Genomic DNA, 23,001 nt, shown 5'->3' with positions numbered 1-23,001 from the left:
ATAAGATTCGCCGAGTTGTTGCTTGCGAATGTCGAGCGTCTTTTTTGCGAGGGTGGAACGAACAGCCGGTGTGCCGAAGACATGGCGGAGCTGCTGTTTGAAAGCGCCCCAATTCGTGAAATCAACCTCATGGTTGAAAAACCAAGTCTTCGCTACTCCTGTCAGATAAAAGGCGACGTGACGTTGCTTGGACGCATCGTCTCAATAACGGTTAGCGGAACTCACTCGGTCGTAGTCGTCCAGCCAATCCTCGACGTCTTCACGGCAAAGTCCAGCAAACAGATGGGGATCACGCTGGTGCCCACTGACAATCCAATACGGAGAGGCTGGGGTAGCCGAGGCCGAGATGGTGGAAGTCGAAGTGCCTGCTGGCTCGTCCTGCGACACGCTGGCGGATAGCTGGCACAATCGGCGACCCGATCGAAGCTCCAGGAGGTTGAACGGGGAGTCAGAGGACGGAGGACTGAAGAGCACATTCCACCACTTGTGACGCAGCAGTTATCACGACGTTTATTCCGCGTCAAAGATGCGGCAAACCGACCACGCCCACAGCACGGATCACACTCCAGAGCCAGCCCCACAAGCGATGATGAAGAAGAACCCCATATGAACCCCACATGACGATGATCATGTACAGATGACAAAGAATAGCTTATAAATTCCCACACTATACTGATTTTAAAAAATATTACAATTGAACTGTACATTTGTTGGGACGCACTATAGCGTATGCATCCATGTTATTTCTTCCGCATGCAAGTGCTTTTGTGGTGCTGCCTTGGTTGAGTTTCTCAATTTCACATCCTGGGCTCAGATAGATCGCGCCGTTTATTCAAAATTTACTGACGACAGACACCGCTGGCTTTTCGGCCGCAAGCGCAGCGTACAGCGGCCGATAAGTTTCCCGCGCTTCTCCGCCTTGTGTAAGAGTTGGCAGTAGTTGAAGGGAGAGACTTGATGTCATCGTCAGGAGCTAGGCGAGCAGGATTTATTTACATTATTTACAGTTTGAACAAGACATACATCGACAGCCTAGCGTGACACCCAAATGGAGCCCGCAAGACGAAGCATACAGCAATCGAGCACACAGCTCACGATTACATTTCGAGCACGACAACGAGCACACTCTAGCAGCCGACAATCGCTACTTATAAGCAATCCGTTCGACGTCACCGTAGACAAGCCGCCTCTCTGCGGGACGGTTTACACACGCGCACATACAAGTTTCAGTGCCCCCTCCGAAGGCAGATGACCTTACAGCGCGGCCGTCGTGTTATCCATTGTCCTGCGTCCCCGTAGTGAGGTGGTCACGCCCGAACCCATCCGGCGCCTCTACATTCCAGAGCTGCCTTTCTCCTGTTCTCCGAACGAGGCGCTTGGTGGATGAACGCCGCCGTAGTCAAGTTCTTCAAAGGAAGTTTACGGTTGGTTAGCGCTGTCTTCGCTGGTTCTCTGAAGGGCGCCACCACCCCGGATCGGTCGACGCACCTGCAGCGGGCTGAAATAGCTGGCACGTTGCCACCCCGGCCGGCCATTCCTAACATCTCCTCCATGGCCCGGAAAATCTCGCCTGGACAGTGCTGACAACCGCTGGGCAGGAAGGGAATGGCTGGCGAGCAAGACGATGGCTTTGCTCTCTGCAACCCCTGCGCACTTGGAATGCGTTCAACCATCTCGCAACAACTGGCACAGAAGAGTCGATCCCGGCAACACAATACCACTCAGCGTGCAAACGCCCGGAATCAGCTGTTAACCTACCAGGCTTCCTATCAAGATTTCAATGCAAGTCACTCAACTGAGAACCCCAAATTTTGCCCCAAAATTTTGTGCCGCCAAAGCGCGCGTTCACGTTCCCCTGAGTTTAACCAGATCTGACTGTCGTGCTGCGCAAGAGCAAAGGTTTACGCAGAACTGAACTGAAGGCTCTCAACCATCAATACCAGAACATATCTTAAGCAGGCTAACTTCACGTACAGCCTGTTCTTATCCTATCGCAGTGGCGTACTTATCTCACGTACTGTTGCCACTGAACAGTCTGGCCAACTCCACAGGTACGTAATCACAAGCGCGCTAACTTTGTGGTCCCTATTCCGAACGCGTACTTGCATCTTACGCAAACGTTTCATCACGCTTACTCACATTTGTTCCTTTAGTCCACACAGGACACGTTCCTTAACCGAACAACCAAACTTGCGTAACTTACGCAACACAGAGGAACCTTTAAACAATCTGTCTTCTATTAACTAGCTCCACGCACGCTTACTAGAGAAGTCAAAATACGGCTGCCCTCAACACACACGAGCAACCCAGTCAAACATTATGCTTCCTTCCGTCCGCACAGGACACGCGCTAAAGGCACTAAGAGCTCTTCTCAGTGCAAATCATGCACTAACCGAAAACCTACGCGCTTAACCTTAAAAAATAAAAAAACACATAAAAAAGAAGGTTAACTGATGTACACGCGCGTTACGATAGGCCTCTCAACGATAACCTTGACACTCAGGTTACTCACACACACACACAAAAAAGAGCCTATCTACTCATTAATGAACATCTCGCGAGACTACAGGTTTACATAAAACACCCCTTTCAAACCTCGGAGCTTTTTAAACTAAAACATAAACAAAGCTCGTACCTTACATTTTGAAAGAAACTCAATCTCAAATCGCGAAAATCTTGAAATGTTCAAAAATAAAACAAAAGAACACGTGTTCCTTCTACGGAAGCTCTCTTGGCCTCCCGTTTCAAACGTTTACAACTGACTCATGCTTTTGAGCCGTACTCGAGGTGGTCGCGGTTCGAAAGCTACTCTGGCCACCGAGAAACAACAAAAGGGCTGACTCACTATCAGCTCCCCCAAGACGTTACAGTCTCCTGCCAATTTGTGTCCTGGCGACCCGCTTTCAACACGAACTCGATTAACCGCGTCACGACTCCCTACCACCTCATCTCGTCTTGCCACCTTGCGCTTCTTTGTACTACACGCTAAACTTCGAGAAGAACGACGAGGAATTTTACTGCCCCGTGCCCTTTGTCCGCGTTCGTGCAGAACATGCTTCTCGGTCTCCTTTTGACCTGTGGCTCGAACGTTTATGATGCGTCAACATCGTCAACGACGACCGCACCTTTCTTTTCCTTGCGTCCTGCTTTTCGCGTCTTTCGCCCTCTTTGGCTGCGCTACATTAGCCACCGCATTCCGGTCTTTAGCGCGCTTCTTTCTACTGCGCTTTTTCCTCGAACTCTCTTTCATGTCGCCTTCTCGCGCCTCGTGCTGGCCGTTACACATTTCGTCGGCCCGGATCGGTCTCTTACCCGCACAGTCTGAATGATTCCAAACTAAATCATCGCTCTCGTGGCTACCTAGACTGGCGGAGAGCCGCACCGATCCCTGAACCATTCAGTGGTCTTCCCTTGAGCTACGGAGCTCGCAATCCTGCGAACTGCCCTCAACTGCATCGTCTAGCTGGCACTTCACTTCGGCACGCTGATCTGACTTGACATGGGTGCTCGCGTCTGTCAAGTCCGCAGTATTCTGTACCTCGCTACCATGAGATGCGACGCACACGCGCGGTAACTGTGCCAATTTGTTCGCAGCTGGCCTAGCTGTCTCTACAGTCCTCTGTTGGCACAGCACCTCGTCGCTCTCACTCTGGCCTTTAACTGCCTCTGTTGCCACTAAGGTATCGTTAGCTGCTAGCACTTCGAATTCACCTGTGAACGTGCTGCTACTCTCACAGGTACTACTACTTTCCTCGGCTTTCGACTGAAATCTGCTATCGACTTCCTCCCACTTTCGCTGCGTCCAGCCTACAGATTACTCTAGCCGCTGTTGACCTCGTGCGTTTAACTGCTGCAAATTTTGTATCTGTTTCTTCACTGCTGTAATTTCTTTTTCAACCTCTTGCCGTTTTTGCTCAAGCTCTTGGCGTTTTCGCTCGCGCTCTTGGCGTTCTTGCCTAATTGATTCCTGTTCCTGTCTTTTTCTTAGAATTCGGTTACCTAGCTTTCCGATTAGTTTCAAATCATTGCCACTTTGCAGAATAGCCTTACGAATCTCTGATTCCGTCAAGTCCTCGTCTACGTTTACCTCGAGCTCTTCACACAACCACAACAGGTCAGCTCTCGTGAAACACATTAGGACCATATGGTCGCTACTTTAAGCTTCGGCTCTGCTGTCACACAATACTTGCTGCGATACCCACGCAAATCAGAATAGAAGTACAAGATCCCAGCGAATCCAAATCCAAAAACACAGAGAAATTGAAGTCTGGTAAATCTTACAGCCAAAACCAAACGCTTACCCACTGAAGCAGCGCCATATCACCAGTCCTTCTCCGCCGGATCCAGTCAGTTGCAAAAGGTGGTCAATCCCAAGTCGCCTCCAACTTGATCAGGATACCGGCCGGTCACCATGTGCCAACGTCCGTCAGCTGCCGTTGCTGTCTCCTAGTCGTAGGCCGATCTACGAGCCGTGGGCCGATCTCACCGCTGCCATTCAGTTGTAAGAGTTGGCAGTATAGTTTAAGGGAGAGACTTGATGTCATCGTCAGGAGCTAGGCGAGCAGGATTTATTTACAGTATTTACAGTTTGAACAAGACATACATCGGCAGTCTAGCGTGACTCCCAAATGGCGCCCGCAAGACGAAGCACAGAGCAATCGAGCACACAGCTCACGATTACATTTCGAGCACGACAACGAGCACACTCTAGCAGCCGACAATCTCTGCTTATAAGCACTCCGTTCGACGTCATCGACGTCACCGTTCGACGTCACCGTAGACCAGCCGCCTCTCCGCGGGACGGTTTACACACACACACACACACACACACACACACACACACACACACACACACACACACACACACACACACACACACAAGTTTCAGTGCCCCCTCCGAAGGCAGATGACCTTACAGCGCGGCCGTCGTGTTATCCATTGTCCTGCGTCCCCGTAGTGAGGTGGTCACGCCCGAACCCATCCGGCGCCTCTACATTCCAGAGCTGCCTTTCTCCTATTCTCCGAACGAGGCGCTTGGTGGATGAACGCCGCCGTAGTCAAGTTCTTCAAAGGAAGTTCACGGTTGGTTAGCGCTGTCTTCGCTGGTTTTCTGAAGGGCGCCAACACCCCGGATCGGTCGACGCACCTGCAGCGGGCTGAAATAGCTGGCACGTTGTCACCCCGGCCGGCCATTCCTAACAGCCTGCCTCTCCCTGGTTGCGCACGTTTTGTATTTTTGTTTCTTTTTTTCTGTCCCCTCCTAGCTCCACACTGCGGTTATCCGGCCACGCTACTCGGCCTTGGGCTAGGTACTCCCTTCTTGCCCGCATTCTTCCCCGCCTTTGTGACTATTTTCTTTACTTTTTTTCCCCCTTAGTCCGAGTCGCCAGACGCTATATCAGCTTGTCGTTGGAAGTAGGCATGGGCGTTTACATTGCTTGTTCGTTCGCGCTCGAATTTCACAATGAGCTTGCATTTTTCACAGAGTGTTCAATTCTAAGTATTTCTGCTTGCCACGGTTCATGCGAAAAAGACACCTCCTACCCAGTCGAACCGAACCAGCTGCGAACGAAACAGTTTAAAAGCAATTCAAAGCGCTTTACCAATGCGGAGAAACAAAAAAATGCCACCTTTCAGCGAAACGTGAGTTGAAACCAAGTAGCAATACGAGCAAACGCTTTAAAAAAGAATTAAAAAAAGTCCAGTGTTGCAATCTGGTGCTTCTGCAGCGTGCATAAGCTGTGGCAGCATGCAAAATGCTTATTATTGCAGTTATGTACTTTGTGCAATACATTTTATGCTGTCTAACAACAACAACAAAATACGTGGAGCCAAAGTTTAGTCGGCAACTTAGGCTGGCCCGATGCATTGCCGGCTTGTTGCACCGACGAGCGTTTGACGCGCTCGGCTGGCTCGGCGTTCAGTCGTGCTCTGACGGAGGCCCAGCCCGTGCGGCCGGCAGCGTGCCGATGTAGCTGGAGAAGGAGACGTCGGCCCGACTGTTTTCGGAAGTCGGGTGGCCTGTGAAGTCGGCTGCCGACTATCTCCCAACAATCGGCCAATCATCGGCAGTCGGCTAGGGTTGCTTCGGTAGGCACCTTTGCCCGTTTCAAAAGGGGCACTAATAACATCCACCCATGAATCCAATGTCCACATTATTGTAAGCCCTTCGCGTAGTGCAAGTGCCTTGAACTAACCAAATTTCTCAAAGTAAAATGCGTCAGAAAATTCGTAAAGTACGATCTTACACACAACCTGCCGAAATGATATAGAATAGGAATTGTAATTTGAATGTGCGAGAAAACTTAATTCTGTTACGTGGGGACTCCAAAGACAAAGCCTTCCAATAGTTTCGCTGTAAAACGCCAGGTTCGTCGGCATGGATGGGTAGGGAAGAAGTGAAACAGAATTCGTTGCTGATTGCGGCCGACTGCAGCCGACAGCAGTCGTCTCGCGGATAAGACAGCGACGCACAGCTGAGCGCGTCACGTGACGCCCAAGGTCGGCGTCGTCAGTAAACAGCGGCATCGGAATTGCACGACCTGCGGCGTTTTTCCGTCGTGAGCGTGCACCGACACCGCTGCGTGCTCCTCGAGCTCCGAGCCATTTGGTGAGCGACAGCAAGCTCTTCTCGCGCATCTGTTCGCGTGCCGCATGCCGGCCGCGTGCGACCTGTGCTTCAAGACCGCAGAGGGGGATGCCCAAACATGTCTTCACTGCGCTGCAGTCCGACGACTGCCACAAACAAGGCCTGAGCGCGCCGTTCTGAATGCTATGATTACATTGCGTGACAGCGATGCACTGTCAGTCGCACTTCACGGCAGCCAATTGCGCGCAAGGCTCAAGGGTCCCCGATTTGCTGTAGCGCAGAGGGCAGCCACTTATCGCCAGTTGCGATGCCGGGTAGCGCTCCACATCCCAGCGTGAAACCGTAGTCTAAACTTCGGCGTAGAAACGCGTGTCTCTGAATGCTGTGTCGGCCTGATTGGTGCGTTTGGTACCAACGGACACGTGCGGCAAGCGGTCAGGTGAGGCGCACGTGTGGTGCGCACGCGCGCACTGTGTTAACGCTGGCCATAATGAGCGCCGTTTGTCTCCTGCTAAACTGCGTTGATATTCCCATTGTTGCTCTCGCTATTGAACGTTTGGCGCATTAAACGAGGCTCAGTATTAGTAGCATCGCGAATCTTGATCAGCCAAGTTGTAGCTATTTGTTTTCTTAGCGGAAAGCTGCCGTTGTCGAGCGCGCGGATCAGCCCGGCCGCGGTGATTGTCGTAATCTCTAGACATTGTCGTTTTTGTTATCTTGTCGCCTCGCTTTAGAAGAGCGGTGTTTATTTATTGACAATGTAGCTTGAGCTAATTGTTGTGAAAGAAAATTGTTATTGAACTTCTGGTCCTGAGCCCTTTGATATTCAGTCTGTTGTTGGTAAATTGCAGAAGTGCTGCTCTGCTGCTTTTAAACGAGAACATTTCCGTTAAGTCACTATTGGTGCAATTTTATTGCGAAGTTCAGCTACAGTGCAATAACCGTCTTGTTTAGTGCAGTATTCATACTTCAATAAAGCACAACCGACCATGCACTATTCTACCATGCTCTTTCAGCAGTTTGTGTTAAGTGTCATCGTAATAACTGCAGGTACATTTAGTCTTGCACAGTATTTGTAGACTTGCATGCTGCATCCATTTACTCTTAAGTCCGTATTAACCTCTTCGCACCGCATGCTTATACAAGTGTGCATGTTGCAAAGGAACAGTTTGCCATGCTTGTGGGTGCATAATTGACCGACTGCAAAAATGTTCTGCACATAAGCAAGAAATCTTCCAACCAAAGGTGCTTAAGAATGGCAAATGCCGTAAAAATATGTGGTTGACATGTTCTCAGTGACTAGCTTTAGGATAAAACCTGTACGTCCTACCAAATTTTTCTGCCAACCATGTCAGCAATACCTGGCTGAAGATAACACTTTCGTCACAAACAACCAGCATATTATTTTTCTATTAGCCTAGAATTTACATTGACCGAGCAAAAGCACTTGATCTGTGCGCGGACTCCAGCAGCTAAGCTGGCTGAGAGGCGGTGAAATGTCACCGATAGGAATAGCGGGGATGCGCCTTGTTTTCCAGCCAGTGCAGCCACAGCGCTGAAGAGTGCGCACAGTATTTTGCAAGTTGCAGATTGTGTGGGAACTGCACCAACAAAATAGGACATGACTAGATCACATAGTTGCTGGCTAACACACATTTGGAATGATATAAGTGTACACAAGGGCACAAACGGTGAGGAATTTATCATATGCACACGAGGAAAACAATGTGGCAAGGTAAGATGCTAGCTGTGGCACAGTACTAAGATTGTCAAATTACCTAATTATGCCTAATTAGGACCTAAATAGGCTGCACTCTTCTGCAAAGAAATTTACACCTGTGCCATCTGGTTCAGGCTAATGTTGTTAAAAGTCTAGGAAGTTTCTTGATGTCGTTATATCTTAAGGCGATCATTTTTTGATGACATTACACTTGGCAAATGACATTAGCTGCATTGAGTTCAGTAAGTTTGATTGCAACTCGTAATATCATCAAAGAGCTTACTTAGCAGGCATAAGTTTAACCCTTTAACTGCCAAGTGGTTTCCATGTGCTACATAGCCCCTGCAATGTTTATTTCACATGTTGGTTCAGTGGACATATAATGCTACATTGAAGCTGGTGTTTGTCACCATTGTCTCCATTTCAATATTTAGGAACTGTGCATAAATTTTTTCATTTGTCAAGATGTACAGACATGCCACACTCATCACCGCCACAACTGCCCTTCCAATACTCAGTCCTTGCCACTTCTTTTTTTTCTCTCGTGGCCTCAGTGGACATTTCATCGGTGTCTTTGGATTCATTATTTGTCAAGTATTCATAAATGAAGTTCACCTGTCAAAGTGCAGACAGACCTGCCACCCTGGTTCGCCCTTGCGATGACAGGCAGGGGGTGCGTGGAAAATACAATGCAAGTATATGCGGCAGGGGATGGTGGGTCTCGGCAGTGACTGTGAAATGGTTACGAAAGGCCAGTAAAACATAAATACACCTATTATGTGGACTTATTCAGTTTGCATCAGAAATGTGCTTTTCATGTGCAGCTGCAACAGCTAACTTATGAGTGAGGGTGTGCATTCAATGGCTGAATGAGTCGTGAAAATGTGGTACTCTGGTAGTGCCATTAAGCTTTAATTCCATTGTAACATCTCTGTCTGCACACATGCAAATGACAATAAACTTTATGGCATTGAGTAGCTATGTAAATTTTTGTGCCCATGTTGCACAAGCTTAAGTCAAATCCCGTGCCAAAGGCTTCATGCTGGTCAAGTTGGCATTCCATAGCAATAAAGAATGGTGGGATAAACAAAGGATGAGAAAAAACACGGCGTGAGTGCAGTGTCACCCATGTTGGAGCATGGGCCTCACTTCCAAATTGGGTTGGTATTTTTGGTTCCTGGGCCTAAGTTGTTAGTCGGCAGCCATGTTGTCTGGCCTTCTTTACAGTTGCCAAAGTAATCACATAAGTATGCATGTATTCGACTTGTTTGAGGTCACTTGTTTTGCGACAAGCCTTGACCTAGATTGAACGGGCAAACTGATTAGCACCGGGTATTTGCCGCTCTTCAGTGAACGTTTCCTGCCAACTGTGGTAACTGTGTATGTGCAAAGCCACCTAGAAAAAAATGTAAGGCCACCGCATCACCTCCTCTCCCCTGTCAATACGTCACGAGAGTCGGATTGTAGCGGTGGATGGGGGAGCGCTGCGTTTCTAGAACGCGGCGCGTGTTCTGAAAACAAATTTTCTCCGTGGCTGCAACGCTAGAGCGGCAACGCGTGGAGCATTTGCTTGGTGGCTTTGGTGGGGCATGCTGCAACGTAAACGTGATTGCTTTTCTTCGATTGTGCGTGGTTCGTCGTACACGGAAGCGTAACGATGCCTGGCTGTTGTTGCGCACCAAACTGCAAGTCCAGTTATGACGGAGGACAAAGTGTCTGAGTGCACAAGTTCCCATCTGACCGAGCCACTCGGGAAGCATGGACGAGAGCAGTTCCTCGGAAGGACTTCTCGCCAACGAAGTACACAGTGGTAAGTATTTCTTCTCTCCATTGTTATTCTGGGTTTCCAGACGAATAGGTTTCGTCAGCATAGTGCGCAATGCATTCGTGCACGCGTGCACAATAGATGGGTCTCTGCACCTGTCGACGCGCTTGTAAATTCAACATTTTCGTCGAGCTTCATACCTGTAACGGCTTGTTTTTTTTTTATTTCAGCTCTGTGAAAAGCATTTCTTGCCATCGGATTACTTGAAGACGACATCTTACACGGACGTCAAGACAGGAAAAGTGGTCGAAGTTGCCATGAAAAACATCCGTCTGAAGAAAACTGCAGTTCCGAGCTTGTTTCCCAATTGCCCTGCCTATTTATCGCGTCTGCAAGTGTGCGTTCGAGAAGTGCCGGCTGCCAAAAGAGCGCGCTTGGAAGCCACATATTTGCAAAAAGCAATAATGCTTTCTCAGCAAACCGAAGCAGAAGAGGACGCCAATAATCTGGTTGGTAGCTTTGCGGACTTGCTGAAGGCCTTGCCAAGCTTTCAGTGTTCGGACTTCTGGACAGTTTTGAACAAGGGCTCCAAGGTTTTCTTTTTGGACTTGTCACTTCAATCTGCTCCTGCAGTCCGTACTTTGGTGTTTGTGTCCACAGACCTGCGCGTCGAAGTATTTTTTGGTGAAATGGGTGTGAGGAAGTGTGGTGATGTTTTAGTTCCTGAAAAGCTGTGCGACTTGAGAGATTTGAAAAGTGTGTTACACATGATCGAACAGACACGTAAGGATATCAGCACTGAGCGTTCTGAAAAGGCCAGTCATCTACTGACATTGGTTTTGACATTGCTAGAGGAAGTAAGTGGAAAACATTTCGCATGCGAGTTGCAAGAATGGCATTTGGAAGTTCTTAAATTCTTGAAGAGTCAAGTTGATCTTGTTTTGAATGATGCTGGCCGATATCCCCCCGATTATTGGTTTTTGCTAGCCTTTTGTTCACCATTTCACCTCATGCATATAGATTCCTGAGAAGTTCGATGAAGCTTAAGATGCCGCATCCTGATACGATCAGAAGACTGTGTTCATCGTACGATGTACGCCCTGAAACGGAGCAGCAAGAATGTAGCTTTCTTTCCTATGCAAAGCGTATTGTAAGCACATATAAAGAGCATGAAAAGACTGTAACGTTAATGATTGATGAGATTCACCTTCAATCATTTTTTGATTACAAGGCTGGGTTGGTTTCTGGTGCTGCGGTAAATTCATCGACTGCAGCAAAAACTGCCCACGTATTTATGATACAGAGCCTGCTTTCTTCAAACAAGGATGTTGTACACATCCTTCCTGTGGCACAAATCGATGCTAAGGCACTGCACGACTTCCTTCGGAAGATTGTTCTTGATCTAGAGACATCTGGTTTTAGAATAATCGCAGTGATCTCGGACAATAACTCCATAAACAGAAAAGCCATGTCCTACTTCGCTAAGCCGGCAAGTGTCAGCATTGTTTACCAGCATCCTGCTGACCCATCACGACCCCTGTTTTTTGTGGTGGACCCAGTTCACATACTAAAGTGTATAAGAAATAACTGGCTGAATCAAAGAAACATTGGCAAATGCATGTACTTTCCTGAACCGAAGAGTGATGAGGCTGAACCAAAGACACTTACAGCATCTTTCAAGGTATTATGCCAGCTGCACGAAGCTGAAAAGCATGAGCTCTTGAAGCTAGCACCAACGCTCACTTTGAAGGCACTGAACCCCTCAAACATGGAACGGCAGAACGTTAAACTGGCCTTAAAGATTTTTAACTCATCTACTGTTGCTGCTCTCAGTGTTGCAACGTTCCAGCATGCAAAAGAAACCTCTCAATATGTCGACACTATTTTGACTTGGTGGAACATTGTTAACGTCAAGATGCCAAGAAAAGGACAGCAGTTGCGAGATCAATTGCAAGGTCCAATAGTTTCATCGTCATGTCCTCAACTAGAATTCTTAGAGAGAATAGTTCAATGGCTTGATCACTGGAGAAGCCTCGAACATGACAATGGCCGCTTGACACGTGAAATGCACATAGCTTTCAGCCCCACTACCCATGCCTTACACGAACTTGCCATATACTGTCTCAAAGAGCTTCATTTCGAGTATGTTCTTTTGGGCAAATTTCAAACTGATAGCTTAGAGGATCGCTTTGGAAAGTACCGGCAATTGTCTGGTGCCAATTACCACGTGTCTATAAGGCAGATATATCAATCTGAAAACAAATTGCGTTTGCAGAAGGTTCTGGACCTGCCAGATTTGGACATTCTACTACCACCGAGCACGAACACGTTGGAGACAAGTGTACATTCAGGAAACGGCCAGTTTCAAGTCACTGTGACCGACTCCGACATTGAGAAAAAAACGCCAAGGCTACCGGCACTAACCTATGTTGCCGGCTATTGTGCCCATGCAGCTCTAAAAAAGCTGACATGTGCATCTTGCAGTGAAAGCCTTGTGATGCAAGACGTTGATCTAGATGACCCTGAGAATGCATTAATCACGAAGATGACAAGGGGTGGCCTGAAGTTTCCACGAGAAGTTGTAGTTAATGCTGTACTCTTTACTGAAATTATATTGGACAAGCTCAAGACACCAGAATATGCCGTACAATTTTTCAGCCTTCCTAGGCAGAAAGATACTCTTGTCGGCCTTGTGTTCGCTACCCTTCATGACTTTGAGGATGTCGATGTGTGTGAATTCGGTCATCCTGCACAGGAGGTAATGGGGCATGTTGTAAGTGCTGCAGCGAATACACTGCTGAACAACTTGTGCCGCACAGAAAACGACAAATTACACAACGCCAAGAACGACCGAAAATTGCAGACCTTGAAGGCCTGAGATGTTTCTCATTATTTTTTATTCATGAAGCTCTGTTTTGTTGAACATCTACGTATGTTTGTGTTGACAGAACCCTTGTAAAAAGAAACCTGTGGCGTAGCTAGGACTTATTTGCCTACATTATCAAAATTTAAACCCTGCATTTTGGCCAATTCAAATGTTATTTGAGTGTATTGTGCTACCTGTTTATGATTCGAACTCTCCATGCTACCGCAATCCATTAATTGCATGTTTTCCTATAGGACCGAGAGTAGGCCTCTCGTTTTTTACTTACTTTTCACCATTATCTCAGTATTTTATGAAGACCAATAAGGCGGGTGGAAATAAGATAACCACAAGAAATGGTACAACAAAGACGGAAGCTTATTCTATTTGAGAATTAGTTGTGCGTGACCCTATAATGATAAAATTTTCACAATAATATTAACCTCGATATTCGTGTGTCTAGCGAGGACTGTTTTACGCAATGCAAGAGTGAGAATGATAATTGTATATGGAAGATTTAAAATGTTTGTTTCTGAATGCAGTTCTTATCATTTGTGAATAAAGTATATTCTGTGTCTTCAATATGCAGTTTTCCTCTTTCTTTCGTTCTGTCTAAAGTTGAGTGACTAAGCAGCATGCAGTTTGCTTGTCTTAGTCCCGACCAAACATCACAAGCACAATAAGGCAGGTCGTGTTTCGATACACGCAAAAAACAAAAATGTTGCCAATCAAGTAATCTAAAGAAGGTACGAAAGAATGCTGCTTTCTATGGTGGTGTTGACTGCGGTGAACCAGCGGCTCCCCCTTATTTTTTGCGTCAGCTATACGTGTCTTGCTTTGGAAACGAAGCATCTGAATTTATAGGTTGCTGTCACTTTAAGGACAGCACTAATTTTCTCATGCCATAGTATCCGCGACGCGCAAAGAGACACACTGCAAGCGCAACGAACCTAGGCGCGGAGACGCCGACGGCGTCGACTGTCCGGCCCATCCGACTAGCGTGACGTCACACCAGCGTGCGGAGGCCTTACATTTTTTTCTAGGTGGCTTTGGTATGTGCCACTAGGTGTGTGTCCAAAGGAAAGCGCGACAGGGGAGCCTAGCTGCAGTCTACACCTCATACGTGTTTTGCCATTCATGCTTGGATAGCAGTAATCTTAGGCGAGTCCTGGCCGGACTTATTCTTTTTGCTGTAATTATTCATATCAGGCAAATTGCACATTTGGTGGACGTTTTATGAGTATATCACATGTGATATGGTCGAAGGTGTTTCTGTAGTTGAAGCACTTCATATGTGTGAAAATGACAAAGCTCAATGAAACATTCATTTGCAATCTATCTTGCTGCTGTATTTACGATTTTTCTGAAAATGAAATAAATGTGTTAAAACTAAGTTTTCAGGGAAGATTTAACTCGCACTTGGATATAAATAATATGCTGACTGGGCAACCAATTTCATGTTACAAACCTGCCCGCTGATCAGTGGAAATACACGACGTTGCCGGTGAAAACAAAGCACATGGCTATAGATTTGGAAACTAAGTGCTTTTAACCGATGAGGCGATCTTTGCGAACGTGGTTGCATCGGATAGCGACGGTGACGATGGCAGTGATGACGCGGTAGGGCAGGCTGCCTCAATGTTGTCAGAAAATTCAGTCCCTCTAGGGCTTCGTTCTTGCGAGGAACCTTCTGCTGCACTATGATGTCGGCAAGCTTCGCGTAAAGGACACAAGGCTGATGGACATAGGGTTTTCTCAGGCAAGCCATTGAGAAGTACGTGGCGAGATGCTTGTGGCGATCTTGCCTCAGCGTTTATTCTGGATTTCTCAAGCTGACAGGCTGCTGTGGCATCCTTCTCGCATTTTTTAAAAGGCCCCTTTTGGGGCCACCAAAGCGATGCCTCAGCGGTGCTCACATATTGCTTGCCACCTGTGAACCCTCGTTCAAGTTATTATAGCAGTGCCATTCTTTAACACTGACAGCTGCGGCTTGTTACACGCGATGAGAGCGCCCAGGAAGTAGTTAAACGAGTGAACACAATCAGCGGGCAGATGGAGGAAGGTAGTCGGGAGGGACAGTGGCTTCTCCATCATTGTAGTTTTCTCACACCACCTCTGCCATCCCCCTATCTTTATGTTGTCATGTAACCCGGTTATAGCAATTATCAGTTATAACAATGGAATTTTTGTGGCGCTTGAATATTGTGGTAATTGGACTCAAATGTAGTAGTTTGGCTGTACTAAACAATAGGGGAAATTACTAACTGAAAGAAATGTAATGAAGGGAAAATGGAACATCCACTCAAACGTAGGACATTGCTACAAAGGAAACCCATATGGATTCCTTGAAAGAAAAGCCTTGCAGCTCAAGAAAAATTCGTCCTCGTCCAGGACTCCAACCTGGGACCACCACCTTTCCGGGGCAGCTGCTCTAATATCTGAACTAACCAGGTGGCTAGCAGATGGCAGGATGAAGTTGAACTTATCAACAACTCGAAAAGGCAAGGATTTGGCATAATAGTTCTGCAGAAGCCTGCAGGGTGGAGAGAATTAAGTAATAAACGGAAAATGACACATCTACCAATTATCACTTAATTCTTTCCACTTTACGAGCTTCCGCAGAACTATTATGCTGAAAGAAATGTAGATCGAAAAATACTTATGTAACACTTGTGCTATCCCACCTTATTTGCAGCTTAATGGCAGTAATTGTCAAAAATTATAGGCTGGCTAGTAACTTAACTGCCATTTTTTTTACTTGTGCCTGAACCTTCAGTGTTGTAGACAGCCAGGGAATTTTCATTAACAAGAAGGCAAGGAAAACATAGAAAAATTGGAGAATTTGAAAGTTCCAACGTGAGAGACACCCTGTGTCAATACATTAGAAAAAAAGAAAGAAAATCAATTGATAGCTTCGAAACATAGGTAAATAATATTTCGCTGGAAACCGCAATATTGTATTTTTGTCCAATACTGTATGATGTCGAAATACGCCCTATGTCTACACACTGTGGTGGCTCAGTGGCTGGGCTGCTGGGCATGATTTAGCGGGTTTTGTTCTTGGCTCTAATGGCTGTATTCTAAAGGAGGCTCTATGCGAAAATTGATGGCATGCCCATTTTTTAGAGATGATTCACTACATTTATGCTGTTAGCAGTATTTCTTTTGATATATATATATATATATATATATATAATTGGGTAATATCTTATGTTATGAGGATTATTATGATGATTATTCTATCCTTATGCCATATCCCCATGCCAGTTATAAATAATTAAACCTTATGGGCACATCAGCAGACACATGATGTGGCAATCCCACTCCCAACCACAATGTCGAGTGATACCATGACAGAGTATATCTTGTTGCAGTCATGGCACCCCAGTTCAAACTCCGTAGCAACCCCCACTATCACCAGTGTCCTGGCTGTGATTTGTTTCATCCATCATGTGGCTGTGCTCAGGGCAGAGGTTGTAAATAGGGCGCTATCGCTTTGACATTCTGCAGCTGCACCTCGCTCAAGGCAGCGGAGACGTGCTGGTTCATGCTGCATGCACTCATGCTAGGCTCTGGGCCCAGCCATAACAAACCTAGCTTTCGTTTGAGCCTGACATCCCTCCTCTACAATTTACTCTGTCCAAGGCCCCACAGTGTAGTGACCCGAAGGAATTCTCTACATTTTTGTGGGGCCATGTCGACCAAGCAGCCAACACTGCCCATCGAGGGCTAAGAAGGCACCATAGACCCCAAGGAAGTTGCGCCTGTCACCATCCGACTGCCGGCATTTTGGGACCAGAGCCTGGCCACCTGGTTTCTTCAGGCGGAATTCCACTTTTCCGTCGCCGGCATTCACACCCAGCTGCGCAAGTACGACTTGGTCGTCTCCGCGCTCTCCGCAGCTGCCATACTTAACGATATCTTGTCTGGGCTGCTTTCCGCTATGCCATATGACGATCTCAAAACTGCACTGCTACAACACACACCGCCATCGCCGCGCAGTCATCTACAACAGTTGTTCTCCGTAGAAGAGATCGGAGATTGTCGGCCTTTGCAACTTTTTCAGCACTTGTGTTTGTTGCTGGCACTTACCGCGGCTCACATAGACAGTGCACTTCTGTGTAAGTTGTTCCTGCTGCACCTGTCGAAGAATCTACAAAGGGTCCTTGCTGTTGCGGGTAATGTCAGCCTTCCTGACCTTGTTTCTTTGGTGGCTACCAACACGATGGAAGTCACTGCATCATCTGTCTCAGCTCTCACCTCCGTTTAAGACCCAATTCCTATGAGCAGCCGATCAAGCAACGAAGTCGTCGTCATTTGACAACCTCTGCGACCGCCTTGAGCATATTGTCTCTGTCGCTGAACATAGGCGCTCTTTGCCTTCTCATAATTGTCGTCGGTGCACCAACACTTCTCACTGCACACATGCCTCCCATGCACGTTCCCCCACTTCACCTGGAGGGTGCTGATACCACAGCCATTTTGGAGAGGATGCGTGCTGCTGTCTGCAAAACCATTCAGCCCACTTCTAGAGACGAGTGGTTTGGCCCAAGGTGCAAGTCACCTGTACTATGTCTGTGACTGTGCCACATGTTAGCAGTTCTTGGTCAACATGGGCGCTGAAGTCAGTATCGTTCAAGTGTAGCACATGGATCGTAAACAGCCACCAACTTCCTATTTTCAGGCAGTAAATGGCACACAAAATCCTGCCTACACATAGTGATTGCTCATCCTGAACTTGGGCTTATGCTGTGCTTTCTGTTGGGTATTTTTTGTGGGCAGCATCGGCCGTGCAATCATCGGAGCTGACTTCCTGACAAGTCATGGCCTCCTGGTCAATGTCACACGATGACTACTCGGCAGCATGGCTCATCTTAGTCGTAGGTGTAGCCTCTACTTATGTGACTCTTACCATTGTGAGTGAATAAACTTTTATTTGGTCCAGCAAAGCGCGATAAAACGCACACCCGACTAATCCCACGACGAGACTGACCGATCTAGTCTGCCGGCCCGATCGCAGGCGCGCTGGATGGCCAGGATTTGGTCCTCAAAGACGGGACTTCGCAGGAGCGCGTCCCACTCTTCCTTGGTGAACTTTGGGCCCAGTGACCCGCACTCCCAGAGCATATGAGGCAACGTAGCTACCTCACCACAGGCCACGCAAGAACAATTCGGATAAATCTCGGGATATATACTATTAAGGGACGCCGGATTTGGGTAGGAGTTCGTTTGCAGAAGTCTTAGTGTGACCGCCTGCGGCCTGCTTAGCTTGGAGTGAGGCGGGGGGAAAACCCTTCTCTCTAAGTAAAAGAATTTAGTGATTTCGTTATGTGTGAGAGGAGCGTCTCTGTGTCCGGGGAGAGAGTCGCCCGATCCGAGGGCAGCGCGGTCGGTAAAGCCACACGCAGCCTCATGGGCAGACTTGTTGAGGTTCAGAGGAACCCCCTCAATCGCCCCGACGTGTGCAGGGAAGCAAAGGATCGAGCGCATGGAGGTGTTGCCGTGTTTGGCGCCTTTCAGAATTTGAACTACCTGCTGGGCTACCCGGCCTTTCTGGAATGCCCTGATGGTGGCTTTCGAATTGCTATACACCCTGTCTCTCCGACCGTCTTGCATGGCGAGTGCAACGGCCACTTGCTCGGCCACCTCTGGGTTCGTCGTCCGGACGGAAGCACAGTTGATGACTTTGCCCAGCGTGTCAACGACGAAAACCGCAAAAGCCTTGCCGTCTCGGTATGCAGCTGCATCCACGAAGCTTGCTGCAATTTTGTCCTTGTTTATTTGCTTTAGTACATTCAATGCTCTTGCCTAGCGACGACCTGCGTTGTGAACGGGATGAACGTTGCGGGGTAAAGGGGCGACCACGATCTTCTCCCCTATTTCTCTGGTGATTTGGGTGTCTTCAGCCAAGTTCTTGGTGGGTGCGAGTCCGATCTCCTCGAGGATACGCCTGCCAGCCGGCGTGGTGGACAGCCGAGTTAGCTGGGCCCGTTCCTGAGCTTCGGCTATCTCCTCCATGGTGTTGTGTATGCCAAGCCGAAGGAGGTCTTCTGTATGCATTCTGACAGGCAGCCCGAGGGCTCTCTTGAAGAATTTTCTAATGAGGGCATTAAGCTTTTCCCGCTCGGCTCTGAGCCAGTTGTGCATGGCCACCGTGTAGGTGAAGTGACACAGTACAAAGGCGTTGATGAGCCGAAGCAGGTTGTCCTCCTTGAGGCCACGATGTCTGTTCGTGACCCTTCGGACAAGGCGAAAAGCATTGTCGGTTTTCGCAATTATCTTGCGTAACGCAGTGCCGTTGCCGCCGCGTGATTCTATGAACATACCCAGGACTCTGATGGTGTCGACCCTAGGTATCGGGTCACCGCTCCGAGTGAACAGGTGAATGTCACTTTCCGAGACCGGTTTCCAGCCCTTGGGTCTGCGGCCTTTTTCTTTTCTATAAAGCAGAAGCTCAGATTTGGTCGGGGAGCATCTGAGTCCGGCGGGTAGCAGGTACTGCTCCGTGAAGTCTACTGCCTCTTGCATGGCGCTTTCCACTTGCCTTTCGCGACCGCCGGTGCACCAGATGGTGATGTCGTCTGCGTAGATGGTGTGTTTGATACCTTCAACTTGGGCCAGATTCCTCGAGAGGCCGATCATGCAGATGTTGAAGAGAGCAGGCGAAATGACTGAGCCTTGCAGCGTGCCCCGTGGGCCCAGGAGCACCTCGTTGGAGACAAAGTCGCCGATCCGCAGCTTCGCTTTCCTCCCCGTCAGGAACGAACGGACGTAGTTATATAGTCTGGGGCCCAGCTCGAGCTCTGCCACGGAGGCCAAAATGTATTCGTGGAGAACGTTGTCAAACGCTTTCTTGAGGTAGAGTCTGAGCAGGGCCCTAGTGTCTCTGGTACTGCCGTCGATGATTTGATGTTTGATCATCTTCATGGCGTCCTGCGACGAGAGGCTGGCACGAAAGCCAATCATGTTGTGAGTATAGATGTTGTTCTCTTCAAGATATCTGTTTAGTCTGTTGAGGACGACGTGCGCCGCCACTTTCCCAACGCAGGAGGTGAGTGAGATCGGTCGGAGGTTGTCCGCGTTCGGAGCCTTGCCGGGTTTGGGGATCAGGATGACGTTGGCGGTCTTCCATTGCTCTGGGATGCTGCTGTTTTTCCACGTCTCATTGATCTTCTCGGTGAGGTATGCGATCGAACCGTCATCAAGGTTCCGCAGCATCTTGTTTGTGATTTTGTCAGCACCTGGCGCACACTTCCCCTTGAGCGCGAAAATGGCTTGCCTCATTTCCCCCACGGTGAAGTCTTCGTCCAATTCTGGACGAGCTGGGCCGAGGTAGTCGGGCAACCGGTCTTCCTCGTCTCCGTGCTTTATGGGAAGGTATTTCTCCATGAGCTTGGCAACCAGCTCGCACCCGGAACAGGATGTGGTAGCTTCGTGAAGGGCTCTGGCGAGCGTGTGTCTCTGACTGGATCTGGTGCTGCCCTCATCGAGGAGATGTTTTAGCATGCCCCAGGACTTGCCGTTACGCATCTGCCCGTCGATCGAGTCACAGAACTCGTCCCATTGCTGCTTGCCGAGGGTCCGACAGTGATCTTCGATGGCCTTGTTAAGCTCGGAGATCTTTTTCCTCAATCTTCGGTTAAACCTTTGTCCCTTCCATCTTAGAAGCAGCGCCTGCTTGGCGTCGATCAGATGGGCCAGCCTACTGTCCATCTTTTCTACCTCCAGGTCGCTGACGATCTTCTTAGTGGATGACTCGGCGTCACTCTTGATTCGCTCGCACCAATCTTCCAGGTCTTTGGGGATGGGTGCGCTGTCGTTGACACGGAATTTGCGAAAAAGGTCCCAGTCTGTGACAGTGAATTCTCTGGATTTACTTCGGGTGGCTTCGAAGCGGGTCTCGAGCACATAATGGTCGCTACCAAAATTTATTGTGGTGTTACTCTACTCGGCTCCCTCGACGTTTTTCACGAACGCCACATCGGGGGTGGTGTCCCAGCTCACCGAGTTGCCGATTCGGGTGGGGAACGCCTTGTCCGTGATGAGCGTGAAGTCCATTCGTTGGCGTTCTGCCACAGACCTCGGCCCTTGCTTATGTCGTAGACGTACCCCCACATGCCGTATGGTGCATTGAAATCTCCGACGACGACCAGGGGATGGGTGCCGGCAAGGTCGACGGACTTCTTGAGTATCGTTTTGAACTGCTGTTGCGAGTCCCTAGGATAGCTGTAGATGTTGAGTATAAACACGCTGTTTCTCCGCTGGTTGCATTGTCTCGTGTTGAGCAGAACCTCCGACATGACGTATTCGACCTTGCAACTCGCCAGCTTCAGGTCGAGAGACAAGTGTGTAAGCCTCCTGTCAACTAACGTGCACACTCCCCGACCTTCGGCCTGCACGGAGATGGCACGATAACCAGAGAGGGATGCGGCAGAGACGAGGGTTTCCTGTAATGCTATTACTTGTGGTTTGTTAGGTAGCAATCTTAAATATTGCTGCAACGGAGCCCTCTTATTGGAGTACCCCCTGCAGTTCCACTGCCAAATTTTGAACTCCTCTTTGGAACTATCCATGATTAGATAAATTGGCTGGGGTACCCACTGTAAGCACAGGTGCACGGAAGAAGTTCCCCCCACTCTGACGTGCCGACGTGCTCGTAGCCCTGATTTGAGTCCCCGATGCGTTCGGAACAACGACCTGCATTGGAGTTACAGATGCATTATTTGGGATCACCAGACGCTTGAGGGCATCCATGCGATCGGCCAGCGCGCCTAGGCCTCTCCTAGGGCGACTTGCACCTGTGCTAAGCCTTGTTGTAACTGCTGCACGCTCTTAGTGAGTGTGGCCAGCATGCCTTTGATCTCATAAGTTTGCGAATCTGAATCGTCCTTACTGGAAACTGCCCTACGCTTGGCGGCCCCAGCCGAGTCGCAGGCGGGAACTGGTGCTTCTGTGGCGGGCGGCGCCGACGCGTTGGATATAGCACTCTGACTGATTACCAATTTCTTAATCTCTATCATTTCGCTAGCCATCTTTCTGATCATTTCTTTGAAGTCTGCGTTTTCCTTCATAAGGCACGCTACCTCGGCGTCCCTGGCTTGCTCTGGAAGCGGGTCGCGTGGGCGCCGCCAGCAACCATATCTGCCCACGATAGCATTGACTTTCTCTTCCTCTGCTGGCCGGCACTGGACCCACACCGGGCCCTTGAGACAGAGCGGCTCCTGGAGCGGCTTCCGGATCTGCCCCTGGACATACATCTGCCCCTGGACCTGGAACGGCGTCCGGAAGGCGGAGAGGGGCTCCTGGATCTAGAGCTCCCGCGAGCCGCGAAGCGACCGGCGGCGGCCGGGAGTTGTCGCTCGCCCATGGCGAGGGCCGGAGACTTGCTTCTATTGGCTTGGGATCGGTACCCGCGCCTGCGTCTGACGAGGTACGGCATCTGGTACCTCTGCTTGCACTCCTTGGCAGCGGTGGCGGTGAAGTGTCGGCCTCCGCACAGCCTGCATTTGGGGTCGCACTTGTGTTGTTCGTCCGGGTTGGCGATGCCGCATCCCCTGCACATAGTTTCGTCTGGCGAGGGGCAGACATCCGTGCGATGCCCGAGGCGGCCACAGGCGTAGCACACCTCCACTTGCTTGCTATATAATGCACACCTGACAAGTGTGCCACCGTACGACATGTAGTTTGGCACCTTGTAGCCGTCGAAGACCACAATAACGGCGCCCGTGCTCTTGATTCGTTTGGCTCCCAAGGCCAGCGGGTTCTTCGAGTTGACAATCTTGCGATCAAGCTCCTCCGGGCCTTCACTCGGTGCGATGCCGCGGATAACTCCTTTGCACGTAGAGTTGGGCGCTGCCTCGTACGCGTTCACCTCGTGCTGCTGGCCGCCAACAGCGATGCACTCGACCCTGGCGTAGAGGGTCGCATTCTCTCTGCTGGGGGTGCTGATGACCATGATATTTTGTTGGAAATTCGGGCACATCGTGTCCGAGTCCCGCTTCGCCTGGTCGAAACCGACTGCATTCCATATGGCCTCGGCCACAACTGTCGGCCCCACCTTGCTG

General features: G+C 49.1%; 1 protein-coding gene across 4 annotated transcripts in view; it reads left to right on the top strand.

Moving 5' to 3' along the window:
* Nucleotides 1-6,470: 6,470 nt before the first annotated feature.
* Nucleotides 6,471-23,001, top strand: part of LOC142580112 (uncharacterized) — a 233,805-nt gene continuing 217,274 nt past the window's right edge. Inside the window, exon 1 of one of the 4 annotated variants that reach the window (XM_075690924.1) lies at nt 6,471-6,610. The gene's annotated coding sequence lies outside the window, so the exon portion shown is untranslated. Of the gene's footprint in view, nt 6,611-8,978; nt 9,001-22,348; nt 22,368-23,001 lie in introns of those variants that run through there. The other 3 variants (XM_075690927.1, XM_075690925.1, XM_075690926.1) reach the window with 3 other exon arrangements.

The sequence above is a fragment of the Dermacentor variabilis genome, chromosome 4 (assembly GCF_050947875.1).
Source record: "Dermacentor variabilis isolate Ectoservices chromosome 4, ASM5094787v1, whole genome shotgun sequence".
In the NCBI taxonomy this organism is placed as follows: domain Eukaryota; kingdom Metazoa; phylum Arthropoda; class Arachnida; order Ixodida; family Ixodidae; genus Dermacentor; species Dermacentor variabilis.
Note: the sequence above shows the minus strand (reverse complement) of the source record. Positions and strands in the feature narration are given on the sequence as shown.